Here is a 22287-nt window from a genome sequence, read left to right as displayed (position 1 = left end):
TATAGTAATGGAAATATTTTGTGCTGAACATGTTTTACTACATGAATGCTGCTCGGATTGCATAGTTTTTTGAAGACCGATGATGAAGGGTAAATCTTTCAGGCGAGATCTCATGTAAACAATGGAGAATACATAAATATTTCTCAGATTTATCACTTTTATGGACAAAAAGTGCTATTGTATGTTTTTCAATAAACACTTGTCATGGACAATTGACCCACGTGTGGTGAACTGGATTCATCTGGCGATCACGTTTTCATAACAAATGTATGAAGTCCCGTTTTGATATTGCATGTTTTAATTTGTACTCCTGGCATAAATAACTCAATTGCTGTTTCTGGAGCATTGCTATCGTGAAACAGAGATTGGATATCCCTTAACCCTTAGACCTTTGAAAAGATGTATAATTTGATAACATTAATTACATTTATAGATGGTAAATTATATATTAAATATAAGCAGATTGATGTCAATACCGCGTGCGGGAGGATTGTGTATCATCAGGTTTATTTTGTCTTTTATGTTGATCACATGAGACACAGTGAACACACTTCTCTCATAGCACTCATAAACGTGCAACAGTCATAAAGATTAGAAATAAAGAAATCTTAAATCTTATACCTTCAGAAGACTTAACGCATACACTTTTATGATACTTTTGGGTAATTTCTTTTGGATTTTATTCTCTTTTCTCCCCAATTTGGCATGTCCAATTCCCAATGTGCTCTAATTTCTCTTGGTGGTACCTCAGTCCGGGTGGCAGAGGACTAATCTCCGCTGAGACAGTCCCAGTGCCCATGCATATTATCACGTGGCTTGCTGAGCGTGTTACCCACGCTCATGCTACTCTCCACGGTATCCAAACACAACTCACCACGCACCCCACTGAGAGCGAGAACCACGACATAGCGAACACGAGGAAGGCAACCCATGTGACTCTACCCACCCTAGCAACCGAACCAATGGGTTGCTTAGGAAGCCTGGCTGGAGTCACTCAGCACCCCCTGGATTTGAACTCGCGACTCCAGGGGTGGTAGTCAGCTTTTTTGCTTGCTGAGCAACCCAGGCCCCTTGGGTCCTTTTCAAGCTTTAAAGAGAGGCACTATCACCTATAATTGAATTGAAAAGACAGACAACAAAATGTATTAAAACATATCCTCCTGTGTTCTTCAGAAGAAAGTAAGTCATGTCATATTTGGAAAGACATAAGGATAAGTGAATGTTGACAGAATTTTTTGGGGGGGTGAACTGTTCCTTTCAAAAATATAAAAAAAAAATGACTTATCAAATCATGCCTTAGTTATGATGACAGAAAGAGATTTAATTTTCAGTTCTTTATTCAACCTATCAGGTAGATAAACCTGTTTATGAAAATACAGTAATTCCAGATTTAGCCATGACACCTAGAGAGTAATATTGCATAATCAGGGACGTTTCAGTCACAGATTAAGTAAAAATGCCTACACACATAAAAAAAGATAAACAAGTAATCCATCAGTGATAACTGCTGACAGTGCTGAGTACAGGATATTTGATTTCACTAATGGAACCTGCCAATGTCAAAGCTTTGCTCAATTCTACTCCTACATCCATTTTTCTCCAATTAAGACATCAGGACTAAGGAGGCTTTGATCTAGAGGCCCATAGGGAGAGTCATCTCTTCACAGGAGTATATTACACCACAGGACTGCTGATAGATCTGGAAGCTGTGCTGAATGTTCGGGGGAAGAGGCCTTATCTTTCCCATTAACGTGAAATTGGGCTGTAAAAGATGGCCATTCTGAAATAGGCAGCATGCGCTGGGACCATTCCTATCTGCCGCGGATTCACGAAGACCCACTTTATTCACATCAGACACTGAAGACATTTCCAGATGCACATATCAACTAGGCTATCGATTAATGCATGATTACAGTGAGTAGAGGGAAGACAGGAAAAAGAGAGCTAGGAAGCCAAGGAATACATCAAATGTAATGGTACAAACCGGAAGGCAGTAGACTGTGCTTGGCGCCCAGTCTTCATGCATGGCTCCTCTACATCAGGTCTCGGCTGCACTCTTATTTGACAGTATTGATGTTGAGCAGATAAAGGTAATCTAAGGCGATCAGTTTGGATTATTTATCTTTGAGCTGAAGAGGAGAGGACTGGCTTTCTCAGAGTGTACAGCCAAAGGTAAGCTGTTTGAGTTCTTTGTTGTGTTGTGCTGACTACTGAGCATACTACTTTATAGGATGGAAATATTCCTCCACTGAATGTTATCAAAAGGGATGGTGTGCAAAAGAGAGAGAGAGAGGAGAAAGCCTCCTTGCAGCTATAATGACAGTTCAAACATACTTTGCTGCAATGCGTTTTGAGTCACAGATCAGACAGAATACACAGAAAAGACCAAAAAAGTAAACCACTGGCCCAAACAGCTCAGACTTGAAAAACTACATTTGCATTTCCAGAAGGAAATAACAGCATTTGCAAGGCAGAAAAATAAAAAATTTAAAGTTTGGGACTTTGTGTCTGTGAAATCGAAATGTTATGCCATGTCATTACACTCCAAGCACACATGGTTTCTGTTGGCTGTGCACGATAATCAACACATGATACGACACTGTCTTTGCTGTGTAAAGTTGGATACTGGCTGGATACAGATGGTTAAATACTGTAGATGCAATAAAGAAAAGACCAAATGAAACTGTAGTATGCAAATAAATGCAAGAAAAATACCAATCACAATTCAGTATGACAATGACATCATCAAAGTTACTGCGGTCAGATTTTGAATGCGGAAACATTCTTAGGGGACGTTCAGACTAAATAATTTGTGCAAAAAAAGTTAGATGCAACACAATGAAATACATTTTTTAAAAGCAGATTATTTATTTATTTTTGTAAACTTGATACTCTGTCTAAAAACGTAATGCTCCTGCACGAAAAGATTAAAAAGTTGCGCCGTCGTGCCACAACGTTCATTGCAAAACACGTTTGGTGTGAATGGCCCTAAAAATGTAAGTTAAGTTTCAAAATTGTATCTCCATTTTCTTCAAAAGTATGTGTAAGCAGAGCTAAGACTGATTACTAAAGGCAGAAAATTCTGGAGAAGAATTTCAATACAGTGAATGCTGTAAAACTCAAAAGTTCAACAGTTTTAATCTGTAAGTTTATGTAATGTCTAAGAATTTAAATGTTTTTAACTAAGTACAAATACATCTCAGTTTAGTACAGGAGCCGCTCTAAAGTCTTTTGTGGAAAGACAAGATCTCGCTTCTATAACAGGCAGTTTTTTAAGAGAATAGAACTCACTACAAGGTATGATACTCCATCTCAGATGAAACATTACATTTGTTCAGAGATAAAACAGAATTAATGTAGTTACAGGCACAAGCAAGTGCACACACATTGGCACAGCCATTTTTTTGTGTGCAAAATTTTGATTTGTGAAGTAGAGAAAGCAAAGACTCATTCTTAAACCCAAATCAATTGAGCAGACCGATTCAGATCTATTGATCTTGTTGTTATTGTAACAAGCAAGTTAAATGTACAAAATAGGGTGGGGTGGGGGGAAATCAAATACAGCCTCTACTCACACATATAAATCCCAGGAGTGTCCTCCAGACCTTAGCAATTGTACCCATAGTGTCTTTAACTGTGCCAGAGAGGAGTCTTTTTAAAGAACCTATAACATCTCAAGAGGAGCTTAAGGGATTTGGTTTGAAACCATGACAGCACATCAGTTTCGCTGCAGCAGTCCTCATGTGAGATCTAGGAATGGTATATATGTTTATTCGTGCTCATAAGACTCATAAGAGTTTGTACTATACAGTGCATGTAACAAATTCATCTTCACATCTGCAGCTGGCAAGGTGAATTGGCACTTGAAAATTGACAGCAGATGTTCTCATTTCTCCACACACACACACACACACACACACACACACACACACACACACGTGCACAAAGTAATTTGGCCTGGTAGCTACTGCTCATCAAATTCAATGTGCTTCTTTTAAGAGTGTAAGTCAATCTTCACAGCAGTCAGTGCTGAGAGACTCCAACATGGACAACACCATTCCAATGATTAAAGCAGCAACAAAACCTTGCAGTGCCCATGGGGCTACTTTACTCCTCAATGAGCTAGGCTGTAGTCTTCTGCTTTAGCTGCCTGGATCAGTCAATATAGAAATAATCTTATTCAGTGGAAAGAAAAAAAAAGAAAGCTTAATCCTCATCTACAAAGAACCACATCTTCTGGATTCATTTAATCTCAATTTAAATGGACATGAAGGAGATAAGCTCTACAAGCGCTGCAGAAAAGACGAAGACAGCTGGGCAGCAGCATTAGGGATGATGGATCGATACTAAAGTATCGATACTTCCGATACTGATGAGGTATCAAGATAAAATATCATTTCTGAAGGTTTTTAAACTAGTGATCTTATTATTTAGATTACATGAATATTAATGCATCTAATTAGCTTTGAAGTGGTAAAAAATAATTCTATTAGCGAATAATTGCATGGCACCGGAACTATTTTTTTCTTCCACTCATCTTGACCTGCAGAAATGCTAAAATACACTAGCAGTCACAGACAGTGCTCACCCTTTCATTCATTGTGCTCGTTCAAAGAGAGAGCAGTGCTTTCCTGAGGCAATGACAGAAAAACAGCATCTGGAGTTACTTACAATAAGTAATGACAAATCTAGAGTTGACATGTATTATAATGGGCTTGTGTGACAATTTCTACAAGTTTATTTAAATTCAGAGTTGTTAAAACATTGATAATTATATTTAATACTTGTGAATAAATGATACCCTTATGAAAACCTACCATGGATTTACTGTAGTATTATTTTATTAACCATGATTGTACTAACCATGTTTTTTTTATTTTTGGTAAACAAAGCAGCCTTATAATTTTCTGTTTAGGCCTATAAAAGTATACAAAATGTAAATAATATGTAAGTGTAAAGGTATTCAATGGAAAGGAGGAGGCGAGAACCGGCTTTTCAATATAAATAATAGTTTTAATGATCAACTTAAAAGACAACACAAACACACACATGACGGACATGTCTGCTAATGATCTCTCTCTCCCGCACGGCCCTCTGCAGTCATGGAGGCACTCACGGAGGCATAATTAGCCTAATACGGGACTAGGTGTGTAGTATCACGACCCGGCCTCGCCCTCCACCCTGCCACAGTAAGTTACTCATTTTATTTTAAAATAAAATGTAACAGAGTTATCAGTATTGGTATCGACGATATTGGCCTAAAACTAATTGGCATCGTATCGAAAAGAAAATAATTAGTATCTCCCATCCATAATCAGCATATGTTGTGTTTTGGATACTAGTGTCCCCACCAGGTTTCATAATTAGCTTACAAACAACAAGACTTCACTCTAAAATTATATTTTTAGATTATATTTTTACTGATGGTTAGGTTTAGGGTTGGGGTTTAGGTTGGGGCATATGGTTAATAAAATAGGCCTTCCTGTTGACTGTAATACATTGTTTACAACTAAAAAGTTACTTTTGGCGCCAATATGTGGGCAATTCACAACACTTCCACCTTCGGCCACTGGGGGAAGTGGCAAAACTATTGACAACTAACTCCAGTTGTACGACGCAGGCAAAAGTGTGTCTAAGACCTGCTTAAGATATATTGTATGGCATTCATTAGTGACGTATTAAATGCTGCAAGCAGCTCAAATGTGTGTAGGCCATCTGTGTTGTAACATACATGAACTGGCATCCCATCAAAGACTTAAATAGCAAAGAGCTTTGTTTTCTTGGGATCAAAGACATGGCATGAAAATTCAAGAGCTCAGATTCTAATCAGCCGTACTGGGAAAATGCATACATTTTTATGTATTTTTTATTTTCATCTGATTGCTCTGATTTTTATTGGTGATCTCTTCTCATTGACGCCATACTACAAGTGCTGGAATTGATTATAGATCAGATCCTGTTAATTAAGAAGAAAAGAGAAACAACTGCAGATGAAAAACTTCACAAATGAGCTCGGAGCGCAAAGAGAATTGCACACGAGCGCCAATATTAAACATAAATGTTAATTGCTTGGAAAGTCAATTTGGAAGGCATAACTCAACGATTTCCCAGATCTCTGTAAGACTCCCATGGTGAAGAGACGACAGTCTAATTTCATAAGAATAATTGTTTCTCTGTGTATGCTGTCATTTTATTTTTTTTATTTTCTCTTTCCTTCTTTGTAATTACATTCATATCACTATACAGTATGTAAGATATGGCTTGAATTTGTAAAAAAATTATAATCTATAATGAAAATACTGCATTGTCCAGCTAATCAATTTTACCCATGGAATTTCAATCCCACATTTCAAAGACAACAAACATTTCTTTCAGAGTGGCACAATGAAAGGAAGAGTGAGAAATCAGAAACACTATTTGTAAATCTTTTAACTGAAAAATAGAAGTAATAATAAAACAAATAAATAACTACAACCATTTCAAATCCATTCTAGGAGCATATTAAAGTGGCAATAAACTTTCAGGAGAGTGAGGTTGATTCATGCACACTCTGAGCTGTTTAAACTAACCTGTTCACTCAAACTTCAAGCTCTCCATCCAACACACACATTGGCCAGCACTCCAACCTCCATCCCAATTAAGGCTGCAGCCACCAGGGAGAGAATCAACCTTTTCTCTCTCTGGTCTCCCTGTCTGCTTTCTTCCGTGCATGGTCTGAAGCTCTGTCACAAATAATCTAAGGTCACACACAAATAATTCACAACAGGAATTCAGAGACAAATCAAAGTCCACAGACAGCGTCATTCTTTACCTCCAAAACTGTGGCAAGGAATCTTATTAGGTGAATGTTTTGGGGTTCAGATTGGACAAAGGGATAGGATATGGAAAGGAGGTGACATCGGGGCTCAGACAAGACCACCAGAGGAACGGCTGTAAGCAACGGAGAAGACATGTTAGACCAACATAAAATCAATTTTAGAATAACTTTACCATGCCATTAAAGGAGTATTTCATCATTTACAAAATGAACACAAAAGGAGAAATCTATTTTCATCTCTTTTCCATAAAAGAACAGTTTGGAGTGCCAGTCAAGCTCCAACAAGTTATTTAAAAAAAAACATTGCTCTATAAATGTAGTTCATACGACTTGTGTACTATATTCCAAGTGTTCTGAAGACACGCAATAGTTTGGTGTGAGGAACAGATCAAATTTTAAGTTATTCACAGATAATCTTCCCTTTCACCAAAGCTCTGAAATCTAATTGCATTCAGATTTTTTAAATTATGCAAATGTATTTGGAGTTTGCATGGATCATAACAGAGTGCTTTTTGTTTACACTTTTGCTTTTCGCTCAAGATTTGTACTGCTTTTGTGTTCCACAGAATAAAGAAAGACATATGGGTTTAGAACAACATAAGAAAGTAAAATAACAAATAAACCAGGAAAAAAAACACTGTTTCGTACATTTACTCTTGAGAGAAGTAGGATGTCTGTTTTATTCCTGATACAGATGTCACGTCGCTATCGTCCATGCCGTAGGAAATGTACAGAACAAAAATACTTCTTTCATACTCAAACTCCCTCTCTTTCTCTATTTTTTCTGATGTTCCATCCCTCTGAAGTGTCAGACAGTGTTCCGCGTCAATCAATCACAGTCAACCTGCCGCCACCCACTGCTGGACAATTACAATATTTATGAGTCCCCATTTCATCGCGCTCTCTCCCCTTTTCAATTTCATTCCCGCTCTCTCCATCCCCATCAATTCACATTCTTTTTCTCTTTCCCACCTTACACAGGGTTTATTTTAATGAAAAGTGTGGAAAAAATGTTCAGGCATTTGCCAATGTAACTCCTACAACATTTTTTAATGACTATAAGGAGATTGGGGGGTGGGGGGAGGTGGGATGCAGACAGCTAAATACATTTCAGCCAAGGGCTTCCTCCTTCACCTCTGTTCCACAAACTTTTAATAAATCACTAATTTATTGAAAAATAATATGTTCATTGCATTGACCTTTAAGAGAGAGGAATGAGGCTTGGGAACAAAGGGCAGTTTAAAGGGGAAAATATTGAAATTCTGTCATTGTGTACTCACCCGTTGTTGTTCCAAACCCCTTTTACTTTTTTTTCTTTACTTCAAAATTTTTTTGCAATCACAGATGTCTGTATAATATCAATTGATAGTGACTATGAAGATTAAAAAAAGAACCCAAAAGTGTAATAAAAGTAGTCCAAGTGACTCATGCATCACATTCCAAGTCTTCTGATGGTAAATCAATGATCAACTCACTTATATAGAGCCCAAATAATATATGGCGCCACTTGAATAACATCAAACCTCATTGGTTCTTGTGCATCTTGTGATCAAACATCATGAGGTTTGATGTTATTGACGTGTTGTCACATTTGATTTGAGAGTGAATAGTGATTTATATTTTTGTCTGTTTATCACACAAAGTGATCGTACACCTACAGAATCTTGGAATATGAAGCATGAGTCACTTGAACTATTCAACTGCTCATAAACTGCTATTGTATGGAAATCAGTGATTACAACATTCTTTAAATATCTATTTTTGTGTTCCACAGAGGATAAAAAGTCATGTGGGTTTCAATAATTACAACATTTTCATTTTTGGGTGAACTGATCCTTTAAGAAACCAGAGCAGGAACTGGAGCAGTGATGTTTTCACCTTTCATCTGATCAATTGCCTCTGTGGATGCCCCTCTGAGATATCCCATATGTAAGCGCACACACACATACACACCTGCATCTCCATCACATTATTGTGATGCAAAGACATACCACCGTCAACCAGACAAACTCTAGCCAAAGTCAATTATTAGGTTTTATAGCACGTCTTGGCACAATGACTTATTCATGGAGTCCTTGTCAGATGAAAATTGTACACCCTTTCAATCATTCTCCCTCAAGGGTGTTTTGATAGTGGCAAAACAAAAAGAAGCTTTCTTTCACACACAGACAGAAGCAAAAAAATTATGTTTCAGAAAGTTATGAGTCTTCTTGTCATAGGAAGGTTTCTGTGATGACATTTGATGTTTTTACTGGAAATAATAAAAAATCATCTACCAAAGCATCTATGAGACCTTGTCATGAATGCAACACGATATAACATACTGTAATAAGACTTATAAGTCTGTGAGAGAGCAAACCATGAAAATACATACATAGATGCCTCATCCAGCTGGTTCGGATACGTCAACCGTGGTGCTACCTTGGAACGGTCAACAAGGAGAGCTGTTTGATTGCACGTGAATGTTGGGATCTCTGGTTGATCCTGTGGTCAGTTACTGTGTTATGTTGTGCTTCCTACTTTCCCAAGTATCTTTGTTTATTATCCCACGTGCTCACAGTTGTTGGGCTCATTATCTCGATCAGTCACACCTGTCCCCTTCCCCTTTATAACTCCCTTGTGTTTACTGTCTTGTGCCAGATTGTATTGTGACTTACCAACTTACTGTTTGGTCTCTCGTCTGTCTGTTTCCCGCTGTTTTGTGTCTGTGTGTTTTTGTGTTCAGCTCCCAGTCATTCCTCTTCATCGTTGCCTTACTTACTCGGTTCCAGCAGAACCAGCATTTCTGCCCTGGTTCTCCTGGTTTCCTGTTTCCTCCATCAGCTGTGGTTTTACATCTTTCCCTTGTTGCTGCTTGCTGGAGTTCCAGTTCCTCTGCAACTTTATCAGAGCCTCCTGAAACAGAGCCCAAGCATGTCGGTTGGATTTGCCTATGCGTGGAGGAGAAGCAATGTCGTATCATGCTGGGGCGTGTCTGTACTGTGCCAAATCTGGACACTTTTCTAATGCTTTTCCGGTAAAAGCCACTGCTCACCAGTAGAAGTGGGCTTACTGGTGAGTGCCATGTCTGTTGAGTCTGACCCTAACAGCCCCCTCTGCCCAGAGAGACTTTTTCTACCATTATATTTTACTTATATTTTAACTCTGGACAATGGACTTTTAAAGCAGACTTGGGACTTTTTTGTCATAAATACTTTCTGGAATACTTTCTCCCACAGGCGCCAGTCTTGTGGGTGCTCGGGCACTCTAGCAGCTGCATTTGCTTTTGCTTTTACTAGCAGGCAATTTAGATTGAAAATTAGGTGTTAAAGATCATTGTGAATCAGGTGGCGAGCCTTACCACTCTCTCTCTCCCACAGACCGACACATGACCACGCCCCCATGCCACAATTATCCATTTGTGAGCTGATTTCCCCTTAAGGTTTGAACACTGTGGTTCTGTTATGCTATTAGAAAACTGCTGTATGTCTGAACAGCCCGACACAGCAATATTGGCTTATTCAGTGGTGTGAGTTTGGGGTGGGACAATCTCTTTGACCAACCAATGGCACATGGGGGAGTGTCTAGAAACCTGTATGAAATAAATCAATATTTTTACAATTCCGATTAATGACGCAAGTAGTGCAAAAATTCATATTTAAGCCTCCAAGAGCTGTATGAGCTCTGAGTTATAAGAATGCCACAGGCTCGTGGGAATGTGCACACATTTCATGGGTTACAAATTCAGCTGTTCCGGACTCTGCATCTGGATCGATTCACAAGTTCTCTCTCATTCTTTTTTCTCTACCGCATTCCCTCCTTTTTCATTCCTCCCTCTGTCCTGTGAGATTTCACACCCGTGTTTGTAGTGATGTGTTTAATTGGAGTGCACACCTCTGTTGCTCCTTGAGAGCAATGGGCCCTTGTGTGTGTGTGTGTGTGTGTGTGGGCAGGTTTGGGTGGTTTACAAGGACTTTTGTCTAGGTTACAAACTGGTAATTACAAGGGTATTATGCTATAAATGGGGTTTATGAGGAAATTTCTAGTGTCACCAAAATTGAAATCCCTTAAAAAACCTACGTTTTTTTTTTTTAAATGTAAAAATGCAAAAATATTGTTGTGAGTGTTAGGTTAGGGTTAGGGGATAGAATCTATAGTTCGTACAGTATACAAATCATAATGTCTATGGAGAGTCCTCATAAGGGTAGCCGCACCAACATGTGTGTGTGTGTGTGTGTTCACCTTTGCATCGCTCTCATTAATTCTCTTCATTCCAACAGGTGTGTGTGTGTGTGTGTGTGTGTGTGTGTGTGTGTGTGTGTGTGTGTGTGTGTGTGTGTGTGTGTGTGTGTGTGTGTGTGTTACGAATGGAGACATGTCAATGAATAACTGTGCTTTCTTTAAGTTCTAATCTTGTAGAATGATGTGTAATGTTCTACACTACAATGTGTATGCATCTTAAAACAGCTTTAAAACATTATATTCACCAGTTATTATGATTGAGCACTATGCAAATTATAATCATTAAATTTGTCTCTAATTGCTGTTTATACTCTCTGAATTCAGTATAGACTTCTTGGGATACTGCAAATGTGTATGCCTTTCCATTGAATACTATTGGTGATGACGCAAGTAAAGACAAACCCTAAAACATATACTGTGCATACAAACACACAATGATTTGAAAGCACCACAAAGCCATTGTGTTTATATTTTCTGAGAAATCAATCAACAAATGCATACTTGGTCATCTCTGCACATGAAATTGGTATAGCAGAATAATTTTGTCATCAAAAGAATTACATTTTTTGTTTGTTTGTTATTTAATGTGAGAACCACAATTTCATTTAATTAATTCAGTCTGAAACCTTTTGATCATATTTACTAAAGAATAACCTTCTTAAATGGTTAGTGTATGGTAGATACTGAAAAATGAAAAGCCAAAAAAAAATATTACTTGTTCCATTGCTTTGTATGAGAGATTTACAATGAGCGTTTGGATTGAGCATGAGAAACCATAATGGGCTACTTTAATGCACTGGTTTGAGTGTGTTGATTCTGAGATAGCTGTTTTGACAGGTTTCTTCAGGCCTGAGTGGTATGGAGGCTCAGGAAACTGGCAGAATGACAGATATTAAAGAGAGAGAGAGAAAGAGTTGGAGCCTTTTAATCTGGATTTGCATTAACAAACATCACCTTTTTGGCAAACAACTTGTATCAGAACAAGAATTAGAAACTTTAACAAAGGAAAGGCTTTAATGACAAAGATTCCCATATTTGTAAGGTGGTTTTGTGATAAAACCAGAGACTCTCTACAGAATGCAAGGCACCTGGATTTATTATTTCTGGCAGACTCCACCACATTTCCATAGAAGTAAAATCCCATCCCATTTCTATAGAATTCAACATTCACTAGCACTTTGCTAGTTTTAATAATTTTTGTGAGATTCAATACACCCTGATTCTTAACTGTTCTAAGAAGACAATATGTCAAAGAAGTCAAAATCCTCAGGCTTTTTCATGCTCAAGCTGAAGCCCCAGAGCAGCAGGCCAAAAGCCCAGTAGTCAATTTGGATGGTGAAGTGAAGGAAATTTGGCATCAATTGCTAAATGTGTCAGCAATGTGGATGAAGGTCGTTGCTGACTTGGAAGATTTTGCTGTAATACTTCGACCAATAACTGCCATGGAGATTAAATTCACTGAGATGGTTACAAGAGTGGTGGATGTCGAGAAACGGATTGATTATCTGGAGTCATCGGAGAGAGACCAAGGCAGATTTGTAGTGAGTATGGGAAAAGTTGGAAGACTTGGAGAATTGTAACCGGCAAAACAACGTCTGAATTGTTGGAATTCCTGAGGACAAAGAAGAGATATGGTGAAGTCTGCTCGACATAACAGGCAATAAGCTGGAAATCGAGCTTGGAGATTCACGGAAGGAGACAGGCCCCAATCAGTTCTGGCCAAATTTCTGACATCATCCGGTAAAGATCTTGTCTTAACGTGAGGCGAGGTGTAAAGGAAGGCTTCTTTGCATTTTCACAGCATTTTCTTGTTCCCAGACATTCCGAATTCGACGAGAGAGAAATGTGATTGATTCAAGGAATGCATGAAACTCTTACATCAATGGAAGGTTGCTTTGCACTGATGTTCCCGGCCAAGTTAAGAATAGATACTAAGGATGGCCGCAAAATATTTACATGCCCACAGCAAGCAATGTCCTTCATAATGTCAATGGAGTGAGTAAGTTATATGTTGTTCTCATGTTGCAGCCAAGTGAGCCTGACCCACTGAACATTCGCTTGACCGTCCGTGGAATCTGAGCGCCTTTTTGTTTCTTTTTGTGCTGGTTCCACCTAGCAGCTTCAGTTTGTTTTGTGGAATAGTACTTCTTCAGGACAGTGTTGCATGTTATTGTGCTTATGCCTCCTTTTGAGACATTTGGCGCATTGGTCACTTCCACCAGAGAGAGCCCCTCCTTGGCTCTTTATTGAACAGGAGGTCCTTGCCCCTATCTTGCCATTACAAAGTCTTTCTACCAAATGCATTTAGTGTGCATTTACCAACATTTACCTTAACATTGCAGTGAGTATTTGGTTAAACCCTAAATTGTGCATTAACATGTCCCCTTTCTGCTGGACAGAATGAATTGAGAAGGGGGTTGCTATGCTGGGTGACCTGTATGACAATGGAGCATTGAGACCCTTTGAAAATATTATACTGTGGTTTGGGATTCCCAGATATAAATTCTTCATGTACTTACAGCTGTGCCATCTACTTTGTACCACCTTTGGGTGTAGTACACAGCCCCCTAAAGAGACAGACACTCTTGAGATGGTGCTTGCTGCTTTTGGAAAGGGTCACGAGGCTTCAGCGTACTATTCATGGCTAATTCAGAGTCAAGGGGATGGGGTTTTAACATCTCTTAAGAAAAAATTTAAAAAATGTCAAGTCTATGTCTAGGGATGCAAGGGAGCGCCTCCTTCAATTTAAGATTCTGCATCATTTTTATTGAACTCCCTCTAGATCAGGGGTGCCCAATACGTTGATCGAGATCTACCAGTCGATCACAAAGGCAATGCTGGTAGATCGCACAAAACTTAAATGTACTTTCATTAAATTTTAATAAAAATAAATATAATGTCTTTCCTTCTTTTAGTTTCTGTCTGACTTGCACTTGACGAGTAAATATTGACCAGGCGAGGTTTTGTTTATTCAGTTGCCATGACAACTAGGTTTGCGCATACGTGGCTTCCAAGGACTTCTGAGAACAGAGCGCGAAATTTCGATGCTACTGCCCGGATTAGGCAAAACTGTCTGATTCCATTCAGTGCAAGTCATCAGAATAAGGTAAATGCCCTGGCTATTGTAATCTGTTGTGCTGTAGGTGTTTTGGGTTTAGTTTTATAACTGAATGATATCAACATTGAACATTATTATATATTTTTTTATTAATTAGAAGATGAATTCCATGTAGGGACACATGCAGTAGTCCCAACAAGCATTTTCTTATTTTAAATGAAACTGTGTTTTTTTTTAAGTTGGTAGATCTTATTGAGTTGGTCATTTAAAAGTAGATCATCACACAAAAAAGCGTGGGCACCCCTGCTCTAGATTGTATAGGCTTGGCCTTAAAAACACACCTACTTGCTGGCGATGCCAGTTGGAGGATGGGGATATAGCCCACATTATTTTGTTCTGCACTAAGATTCAAGAGTTTTGGTCGATATTTCAGAGGTATGTCTGTGAGGTCTTGAGCAATTTATTCTGCCCCATACTTTGTATTTTGGGTGATGGGGTGGGTATTAACGTAGGGAACAAACACATAAAACCAAAAAATCAAGGAATTTGATTCTTGGGGGATGGAAGTTGGCTGGTATGCCCTGGTGCACCGAGTAGGGCAGAGTGATGGCTTTTGAAAAGATGTCGCAAAGACGGCTGGGCAGTTTGGATGCTTATGGCAAGAAATGGGGCACTTACTTGGCCTTCCTAGAGGGTTGCCAGGGAGGAGCAGTGGAGAGGGACAGTTTAGATTATATATATATATATATATATATATATATATATATATATATATATATATATATATATATATATATATATATAGGGGGTGTATATATTGCATATAAATGTCCTGTTTGTGTTAATTTGAGTTTGGAATCAATAAAAATAGTTAATGACAAAAAAAGTGAGTTCAAGTAAATAACCAAAAGAAATTACAGATAATTGCCAAATTCTCCAAGAAGTTTGAGATCAACAAATCATAAAAGCTGATGATGAGGAAATGAGAATGACAATAAGCAGTGTTGTAGTAGGGTTTTTATAGGCTAATATAGAGGCTAGCCAGGTTATGCTTCAAGCATGTTATAATGTACCTGCCAACCTCTTATTATCAGAAATTAAACCCTGATCCTATTCCCAAGGCAAAACACTCACAAGCCCCTGCGTGCTTGGAGAAATTACAGTGCCGTGTTTACACTTTGAAGGACGCAGCACATGCATTTATTTAATTAAAGAGGTAATTTCATGATTCTTGTCTTTCCGCCCCCAAATTTAAGACCTCTTTAAATAAAAATTAAGATTTATTTGAAAAAGTTAAGAAATGTAAGACATTTTTAGGGTCTGCGGGAAACCTGGACTCCGGTATCTCGCTCACTGCCTTGAGGGGGATGATGTGAGCTCCACTGTCTTCATTCTCATTGGTAGTCGCTCACGGATGTCGCTCATCATTTGCATAAAAGTAAAATTTTCTCAAATTTGTCTTGTCACCAGAAGTCATTGTGCTCTCATTTAAAATGAATGGGATTGTGTCACTTCGTCGCACTTTGCCGCTGCTGGTTTGAACGTGGCTTTAAAGGTGGTAGGTTTGGTCAAATACTTTTTAGCAAGTCAGTCCACTCTTTTAAATGCTCCCGGGCAGCTATTTTTCTATTTAACCAAGCAGCAATGGGGAAACAATTTCCACAATTTCCAAAACAGCTGATCAAGATTATGATCAAAGAACATATTTTAAATCAGCAGTAAAATCTGACAACAATGGTATAAAAAATTGTGCTTTGTTACCTCAACAACAACAAAAACAATTTCCTGGCTTGTATAGCTAATGTTCAAGCATGTTATCGAGTTGAATGACAGGCAATGTCTCTATTTTAAAGGTGATCTGTTTCCTTCTACATTCATTTCTACATTCATTGACCATTGGGCATTCCCATTTCTCCCATTAATTTTAACGTAACTGACCCATCTCTGCTAAATTGTCTCAGGTTTAGTGCAAGGCTTAGAACTCTTTATTGAAGAATTTTTTTAAATGCCTCTGGAGAAAATGAAAAGACCAAATACTTAAGGAAACAAGGCAGCTGAAACAGTGGGCAGTCACTGTTGCTGTGAGAACAGAAACATATGAGAACAGAAACTAGTCATTCAAAACAAATAAGATGCTGTAAACACAGTTTCACGTCAAAAACACAGTGAAATTACAGCAATCCCATGGACTCACAGGAATAGCTTGGTAAGTAGCGCTGAACTCCTCCTGGTCTTTGAAAAGCTGCGTTTCATCCCACTGTAAGTTATTTTTCGAACTAATATTCTGATGCACACATGAGCATGAAACATAAATGAAAAGCCAATCAGGAATTCTTGAGGGAAAATTCCCTTGGCACCAGCACATCTGTGTGTGTGTTGTGAACATGTGTGACAGAAGACTAAATGAGGGACATCCTCTTACAAGAAGACTCACTCACTCTCTGATTGAATAATGGCCATGATTCGTCGCTAGCAACACTGTAGATTATTTTTAACAACCAACATTCAAGGGTTAGAGGTCATTTAACTGTGTTTGGGCTCTGCAACATCAAAGAAGTTGATAAGGGTGATTGTGGACTAGCACATCATAACATGACTCTAGAAACCAACGTGCACCCACACAGCATGTGTATAGCTGAATGGGTCAGTAATTGCATACCTGCCTCTCTATAAGGTAAAGTTTAACTGTATCTGCTTGTTCAGTGGAGAGAAAGAGAGGTTGAAAGAAAGGAAATTGCAGGCTTCTCTTGGGAGTCATGTATCCAGAGTCAGTGGAGTGGAGAGACCATGTTTCTCATATGATCAGCTCATTGATACATGTCACACCTAGTAACACTACAAATAACATGAACTAGTGTGTTATTACTACATAAACACAACCTGAAATTGTAAAATATAAAGGATATATTAGTTCTGTTCTGAAAGCTAGTGAGCTACCTACCAAGATAACATATTAAGGCATCATAGGCATGCTTCCAATGTGAAGGCTGTTCCAACAACATTATGCTGCCTTCTAAAATATATTTTTCTTTTTGTGGCAGAACCCCAGAACATACTGCAATGAGTTCAGTAGAAAATATATAAATAAATAAATAAATAAATAGATGATTTTGTCAAGAGAAATTCATTAATCACTGAAAAGTATTTAGAGAAATAAACACATCTTAAAAAATAAATGAAAATAAAAAATGTAATATAAATATGTATATATATATATATATATAAACTTTTGAGGTTCCATTACATTAAGGATGCTACCTTAGAAGGTAGCTGCACTTGTAGGCCACAGGCAGCAAGGCAGCTCACCAGTGTTTAGAACAGAGATATTGTGCATTATTTCAAGGTTGGATTGTAGAAAAGTGTCCTTTTTTTTAATAAAAATTGCTATATTTATTTTGAAAACCTTAAAACAAAGAAAATTTCTGAAATACAATAGTTTTTTTTTAATTATTATTTCTAGGTCACGAATCAAATGTACTGTAAGCAATTTGTGACCATTTTAACTAGTAACTTTGTACAGAAATAGTTAATCCAAAAATGTAATTCTCTCATCATTTACTCGCCCTCATGTCATCCCAGATGTGTATGACTTTCTTTCTTCTGTAGATCACAAACAAAGAATGTTTTGAAGAATATTTAAGCTCTCTAGGTCCTCACAATGCAAGTGAATGGTTGCCAGAACTTAGAATCTCCAAAAATCAAATAAAAGTAATCCATAAGACTCCATAGGTTAAATCCATATCATCTCACACACTGAAAGGTGTGGGTGTGTAACAGATTAATATTTAAATCCTTTCCAACTTTGTCCAGACCTGACCAGTAGGGGGCGATATGCACGAAGAATGCAAATTGCCAAAAAATGGAAGAAGGATGTAAAGGTAAAAGTTGAGATTTTCAAATATTTGCTCCCTGGACAATAAACTGGACTACATCCGACTCCAGCAGACTACGCAGCGTGAGCTTAGAGACTGCTGCGTCTTTGTTTTCGCGGAGACGTGGCTTAGTTCCGGATGCCGCCATTCAGCTAAACGGGGTCGCCTCGTTTCGTACTGACAGCTCTGTGCAGTAAGACTAGTGGTGGTGGCTTGTGTGTTTACATCAACACGGAATGGTGCAATAACTCTATGCTAGTCTCTAGTTCCTGCTCATCGCTGGTGGAGCTTGTGACTGTTAGATGCAGACCTTTTTATTTACCACAGGAATTCACCACTGTTATTATAACAGTGGTGAACTCTAAGGAAGTCCTCTGTGAACTGTATGGGGCTATGAGCGAACTGCAGAACGCTCACTCTGATGGACTGTTTATTGTCGCCGGAGATTTCAACCATGCGCATCTCAAGACAGTGCTCCCTAAATTCCATCAGTATGTGGACTTTGCAACGAGAGGGGCGAACACACTTGATCTTGTTTACACAAACATCCCAGGCACGTACCGTGCGGAGCCCCGCTCCCACCTCGGCTACTCAGACCACATCTCTGTTATGCTAATTCCAGCAGTCAGATGCACAAAACCGCTCCAGAAGCAGGTGAAAACCTGGCCAGCAGGAGCCATCTCTGCTCTTCAGTACTGTTTTGAGTGTTCTGACTGGCACATGTTCAGGGAGGCTGCAAAATATGGTGACTCTACCAACTTGGAGGAATACACAGCATCAGTGACCAGCTATATCAGCAAGTGCATTGATGATGTCACCCTCTCCAAGACCATCACCACACGCTCCAACCAGAAGCCATGGATGACTGCGAAGGTGCGTGCGCTGCTGAGGACCCGAGACTCCGCCTTCAGAGCAGGCGACAAGGCTGCCCTATGAACAGCGAGGGCCAAACTGTCACGGGCCATCAGAGAGGCAAAGCGCGTACACTCCCAGAGAATCCACAGTCACTTCCAGGACAGCGGCGACACGCGGCGCATGTGGCAGGGCATCCAGGCCATCACCAACTTCAGGACAACATCAGTTGCCTGTGACAAAGATGCCTCCCTTCCAGATGCGCTGAACGACTTCTACGCTAGGTTTGAAGTACAGAACGACATGGTGGCGAGGAAGACCACCCCTCCTCCCAACAACCAGGTGCTCTGTCTTACCACGGCTGATGTGAGGAAAACTCTACGTAGAGTCAACCCACTGAAGGCTGCTGGACCAGACAACATTCCTGGAAGAGTGCTCAGACAATGTGCAGACCAGCTGGCAGATGTTCTTACCGACATCTTCAACATCCCTCTGAGCAGCTCTGTCGTTCCAACATGCTTCAAGGCCACCACCATCGTCCCCATGCCAAAGAAGTCTTCAGTGTACTGCCTCAACGACTACCGTCCCGTCGCACTTACACCCATCATCATGAAGTGCTTCGAGAGGCTCATCATGAGGCACATTAAGACCCAGCTGCCCCCCTCACTAGACCCACAGCAGTTCACGTATCATCCAAACCGTTCAAAAGACGACGCCATCGCCACCACCCTCCATCTGGCCCTCACCCACATAGATAAAAAGGACTCATACATTCGAATGCTGTTCATACCTCAGCACATGATTGGAAAGCTGAACCTGCTGGGCCTGGACAGCATCTTCCCCCAAGCCATCAGACTCCTCAATACTCAGAGACTGGACTGACACACACACACGTGTCCTGAGTTGCACTTTAATTATTGTCCCTTTATACCTGGCTGCTACCTCAATAACTGCTATGTGCATAGAACACTATCTCATAGTATGTTGTGTTTACGTTTGGCATTTTTAGAAACTGTCATCTTTATGCACAACTGTGTACTGGTAGGCACTGCACTGTCTCTCACATTGTCCATTGTCCTGTTCATTTTTAGTAATTTATTGTACTGTCCTGTACTTTTTGCACACGTTTGCACGTGCACTTTATATAGGTATGTTATTTAATCTGTGTAATCTCATGTGTTTCTGTGTTTGTCCTATGTTGTTTTATGTAGCACCATGGTCCTGGAGGAACGTTGTATAGTTTCACTGTGTACTGTACTAACTGTATATGGTTGAACGACAACAAAAACCACTTGACTTGACTTGAAGACATGGATTTAACCACTGGAGTCTTGGATTATGGATTATCTTGGGATATGGATTACTTTTACAGTGATTTATGTGATTGTTGGACATTAAAATTTTGGCCATCATTTACCTGCATTGCATGGACCAACAGAGCTGAGATATTGTTCTAAAAATCTTCATTTGTGTTCTGCAGAAGAAATTATACTCATATTGAAATAAAAATGCTGATAATATAATTCTGGATTAAATTAGAAAAGAATACAAAAAGGAAGCATTATCACTAATGGTTTCAAACTTTTGGACCCCATTGTATATTAAAAATAGAGACTCATAGTGTCCTTTTGTCATAAGAGGCTCTTTGACCCAATCCTCATCAAACTTATAACTCTGAAAAGCTGGTTTATATGGATCCAAAGGGAACCTAGTTAAGCACACAGAGAGAGAGAGAAAAGAGAGGGAGAAAGCAGCACAATAACCCACCACTCTTTTTGCCCCTTAAATAAAGCCTCATCGATCCCTTTGTACTGTAATTTGTCAGTGGAGGTTTGTCCTCTGCTTTGCTGAAGTTATGGATGAACTTTGTGAATAGAGCTTTGTGTATGTGCATGCGTGTGTGTCCACAGAGAGATGCAAAGCCTACAGTGCCCTTCAAAATGTCACAAGAGGTGAGGAGACAGATAGACAAAAAATTAAAGGCAGACTAAACTCAAGTTGAGCTCTGATTAACCAAGCACATACAGGCCCGAAAAGAAGAAATGAAGAAAGAGACAGCAAAGGACAAAAAGAAGTGCAAAACTCAGGAAGAGAAGTGAAAGGTAAGGAGAGAGTGTCTGGAATACAAAGCAGAACGCAAGCATTGAAACTCTGTTTTCGCACAAATGCACACACACACAAACTTGTTGAGAATAGTCGTGTAAACAAAAGCAGGTCATTACTGCTGCCCTATGTCATTGTCTTACGATATCTTAAAGCAAAGAAAATCTCTCTTTCTCTCTAACCCAAACACACAGTTCTCGTATTCTTTCAGGTGTCTTGACAGAGGAACCTTGACAGTAGGTTGTCTGGATGACTCAGCACTTCTCTCACAATGACAACTGTCTGAAGGAGCTGCTGGCGCTTAGAACATTCAATTCAGCACACTGAAGGAGGCAGACATGTGAGTATTTAGCCATAAACACACACAAACACAGATCAAACACGTTGTAGTCACAATTTCAGAGGTACGAGTAGGTAAATCAACTCAGATTGTAATTCTGTTTAGGAACAAACATATTCCCAAATGGAATCCTATTGTATATACAGAAACAGCTCTGTTCCAGTGACCTGCATAGAGTAAGAAGCTATCTTCTAAGAGGGACGTTCACACAGGGCATGTTCTTGCATTAAAAAAGGCTAGGAATTGAACAGAAGCACACATGTAGATGCATGAACTTACATTCCATTGCGGACATACTCTAAATACTCAAAATGCTTGTCCCACCCCAAGATTCATCTGATTGCTCCATTGTTTTAAGCTGATAATCTGGTAATCTGATGCATGGCACATCAAAAGTTGAACAATTTTAAAATATGAAACGGCACCTTAAAAATGTGACGTTCATAGTGCAAGATGCTGAGAATACAGCGAGACAGTGCAATTTTCAAAGATTGTTGTACATAGAAAAACTATTTATAAAAACAATGAGGATGGACTTTGGACTATGTAAACATGCGCTAGAACGGTGATTTTGAAGAAAAAAACAAACAGTGCAACACGGCGCAATGTGAGAGTCTTGCGCAGAAGTGATGTGTTTTTTAGATGATCTGTTAAGCTAAAAATAACTTTTAAAAACATATATCGACACACCTGTGATCTGTTCTGCCCATAGATTTCTTAGCACAAGACCCATTGTATCGGAATAGCCCCTAAGGCAACATAGTAACTGAAAGAGAATCTCAAAAGTGACTGATTTGGAATGTTCTTCAAATACAATTACTCTGTGTTCCCGGCATAAACAGCTTGTCTCTGAGAGACTTGACATAATAAGCAAAAAAGTATTTTGTAAGAATACAATTTGTATTATGCACTAATATTCACTAAAATAATACATTTTTGATTGAGCTAATGGACCCATTTCAAATATAAGGGTTTGGATTGCGGAAGTAAATGATAGCAAGGTAAACTTATATAGCTGTAAATG

Source organism: Xyrauchen texanus, chromosome 47 (assembly GCF_025860055.1).
Source record: "Xyrauchen texanus isolate HMW12.3.18 chromosome 47, RBS_HiC_50CHRs, whole genome shotgun sequence".
NCBI classification, from domain to species: domain Eukaryota; kingdom Metazoa; phylum Chordata; class Actinopteri; order Cypriniformes; family Catostomidae; genus Xyrauchen; species Xyrauchen texanus.
The sequence above is the reverse complement of the archived record's forward strand: the minus strand, read 5'-3'. Positions refer to the sequence as shown.